Source organism: Emydura macquarii, unplaced genomic scaffold (genome assembly GCF_026122565.2).
Source record: "Emydura macquarii macquarii isolate MOO-44397 ecotype Brisbane River unplaced genomic scaffold, CSIRO-AGI_Emac_v2 contig_1644, whole genome shotgun sequence".
In the NCBI taxonomy this organism is placed as follows: Eukaryota; Metazoa; Chordata; order Testudines; family Chelidae; genus Emydura; species Emydura macquarii.
Window position 1 is genome coordinate 13710237 of NW_027131781.1, and position 3629 is coordinate 13713865.

At 49.0% G+C, this 3629-nt stretch overlaps 1 long non-coding RNA gene across 2 annotated transcripts; it reads left to right on the forward strand.

Moving 5' to 3' along the window:
* Window positions 1-1529: 1529 nt before the first annotated feature.
* Window positions 1530-3414, forward strand: LOC137158327 (uncharacterized). Of its 2 annotated transcripts, none has more exons than XR_010921372.1 (3): window positions 1530-1631; window positions 2362-2460; window positions 3143-3414. It is a non-coding gene; the product is annotated as an uncharacterized lncRNA (long non-coding RNA). The 2 variants fall into 2 exon arrangements; XR_010921371.1 differs by having other exon boundaries at window positions 1554-1631; window positions 2376-2460.
* The last annotated feature ends 215 nt before the right edge of the window (window positions 3415-3629 follow it).

Sequence of the window (3629 nt, forward strand, 5' to 3'; positions counted from 1 at the left end):
GGTTGAGTGTGACCCTAGCCATTACTTATTTGTCCAGCATCAGTGTACTAGGCACTTTACACACAGAGAAATGGTCCCCCTCTCCCCCCGCTAACAAGCTTAGAGAGACCTCATTCAAACAAAGAGAAGAAGAAGGGAAAGAACACAGAGCAGTGGGATGAATAGTGGCAGTAAACATACATCCTATTGTGCATTTAAAAATAAAATGTTTCATGCCCTGATTTTTTCAGTGAAACAGGAGTGCTGGAGATAGGGGTGATCTCAGGTAGCCTCAAATGGGAAGCATTACTGAGCCTAGGTTACCAGCATGAGACATTTAAGGTACATCTACACAGGGATAAAATTTTCCACCAGACAGCTATAGCTAGCCTGGGTCTGCTGCCATGAGCTCATAGGGCTGAGGCTACGAGTCCCAGAGCCTGAACATTTACACAGTAATTTTTCAGCCTTGGAACCTCAAGCCAGCTGACCTGGGTTTTTTATCCCTGTGTAGATAGATCCTTAAGGGCCAGTTTCACTTTAAGCCACTATGGGGGGGAGGGGGAAAAAGTGTCTCTCAGGTGTTTCTAATGTACCCATCTCCATAGCACCTAGGCATCACTTGTTCCAGGCTTCATATATATAATTAATTTAGTTCCCTACAGCAGCCTCCTCTGTATTAACAACAGCCCTTGCCCCCAGTACTCCAGCCCCATAGCTAAAGGAAAAGGCTGCTGCTATTGAACTGGCTTTTTATATCTCTGCCCCAGGAACAGACCAGCTCAGCTTTGTTCTGATTGGAGGGATTCCTCTAGCACCGCCCCAGGTGTTCTCCTATATAAATCAATAGAGGCACTCCCCTTACCCCTAAGGGGAGGTTTATCTAGTGGTCTCAGATTAGTAGCTTTAGTTGAATTCTTGGTGTTCCTCTCTTCTTTAAGCTAAATTTAGAGGCTGTTTTCAGTGAGTTGGTATCCAAACTCTTATCTATGCAGGAGTCTACCCCTGCAGGGTATCCTATTAAAATCAGTTGGATGGGCTTTTTCATTCACTGCAGATGGTGGGGGAGGTGCACACTAAACTCATCTAATTAGACCTGGGCATGGTCTAGAAAAGCCAGTCTAACCATGCTGCCCAAGTCTCTAGAGCCTGCATTTTCTAACCTGAGGTGCTTAGATCCTTTTACCTTCTGGCTAGCTCAGTCAGTCGCGGATCATACTCTTAATCTGAGGGCCCAGGGTTCAAGTCCCTGGTCAGGCAGGCAATTACTGTTCCTGATTTAATAGTGATCTATTCATTGAAAATAGCAGTGGTGTCCCATCCCCAAAGTAAACAGATTTTAGCAGTTGTCAGGCAAGGTCCCACTTCAGGTCTTCATTTTCTTGGTCTTGTCTCTTTAACCCCTTCCCTTCTACAGTGACGTTTGCTCCTTTTGGCTTTCTCTTTTCTCTGCTACCAATCATGTGAGCTAGGTGGGGGAAGATGGGGGTGGTATAGTTTGCTCCATGCACATTTTATTTACCAAAAATGAAATTTTAGGCAGGGTGGCTGAAGATCAAAGGCAGAGAGACATTCTTGAGCTGAGCTGAGTCCTCCCTACATGTGATTGGCTTTAGGAGAGGGAAGTGCTGATGTTGCAACAGGAGCAGCAGGTGAGCTAAGCTGGGTGCTGTAATGGCAGTACCAAGAGGGAGAGAGGATTAGAAGTACTCAATACTAGATATGGGACCCATCTGCTCAGAAATATGCCCCGGGGGAGAGGGCAGGCCAGAACAACAGGCCCTGCAAGTCAGGACTGAGGCACCTCGGTAGAGTTGCCTTGGGTTTCAGGCTGGCCGTGTGTTGCAGGTCAAGGTCGAAGTGTTTTAGCAGATGGTGTGAGAGGCTTGCAGCATGCCAGCCTAGCAGATGCTATTCTTTCATCACTGCCAGGGGTGCCAAAGCTGCCTAAATATTTACAATGGAAGGAAGGGCTCCTTACTGCCTGTGGCTGGTTGGCAGGTGTGGTTAGAATATAACATGCACTGACGTTCCAAGGAGCTGGGCCATTCTCTTGCCCAGCAGGTGTGACTGACCCCTGAAGGTGATTGGAAGCAGATGTATGCAGAAGATAGGAAGGGCTTGTTTAACAGTGTTTCTGGTCAGTCCTAGGTACAGTTTACAGCCAGTTACAGCAGCCATCTCCTCTCCAGTCTTCCCGAGCCCTTGCTGCCCTCTCTAGTTTGTCCAAAATGTAGCTGCTAATATTACCATCCTCATCCAAGGCTCTGATCATGCCCCACCTATCCCCCCCCCCACATCCTTCTGTTGTCTCCCCTTGCCTACCCAATCAAGGTTACCCTCTTGTCTGCCTCTGCAAGGCTCTGCTCACCTCCATCTCAGACCTCTACTTTTAGCGTCTCCACTCTGCCAGCAATGCCAGCCTCAGTGCATCTTCTTGCCCTTCTCCTGCTGCCATCTCCATTCTGCCTCCTACCCATGGTACGAACTCCCTGCCCGGGATTGTCAAGCTCCTTGCCCCATTCGAATCCTGCCCGACATCTGACACCTCTGTGATGCCGTGACAGTCGTGTACTAATCTGAAAACACGGAGGCGGAAGCATTTTAGGAACATTATATGTGACCTGCTCAGGGAGGTAAAGCTGCTGTATATGGTGGGTGGTTAGAATTTCCTGTATGGCCGTTTCAAGCTAACTTAACAAGTGGTTGTGGGCAAAGCACCCAGGAAAACACCACAAAAGCTGTAGGTGAGGACACCCTAGCACATCCTTGGAAGGCAGTGGGGCAGACTGCTAGCTTCAAGATCCTGTCTCAAGCCTTGTTTTGCCAAAGTGAGGAGCCAGGAGTTGAAAAGCCCACTACCGAGTTAAACGGTGCTTCTCAGAGGAGAAAGGGGTGTGTGGGGAGGAAGGGAAGGGGCTTACATGTCAGAGCTGTCTAGGGAGACGGGCTGATAGAGGGAGAGTCTGTAGAGGGAGTCTAAAGCTGTTGGGCCTTCCCAGAGCTGGGGAATTACATGCCGTAGGGAAAACTTACAGGAGTGCAGTCTGTTTTGTTATTTTAAGACCTGTTTTCTCTGAAATCCTTTGGTTCTAACTAAATGGCACTGTGCTTTAAGGAGGCTGCCTGGTGACTATATTAACCCCTGGTCCATGCTTCACAGGGAACAGAACGGCAGGATCTAAGCCTCTGACAGCCTCCGCTGAGGTCATCACAGTTAGCACCAGGAGACTGCAACTCAGTGCCGGGTCTGAGAATGGAGCACGGTGTGATTCCACCTGAGGGAATCCACGGGAGGGATGGGCTCAACATGACCACAAGGGGTCAGAGAGGCAGTTTGCCTGGGAAATGCGACACATGCCCATGAACTGTGAGACATTAATAAGCAGAGCTCCCAGCGTGTCCCTTCTGGGCTGTGTGTATCTGGTATAGCGTGAGCTGCTATTTCAGAGCTGGGTGCATGGCTGGCACTTAATCAATGATCGCACAGGCCAGGGGTGAGTTACCTTGCTGCAGCGATCCTGACCTCCCAGCTAGACTATTATAATATGCTCCACGCTTGGGGAGTATGTTTAGCTAGTACAAAATGAGGCTGCTTGTCTCTGGAGCGGGATGGGTCATTGTGAACTCCTAGATTTCCCCCCTGCTCT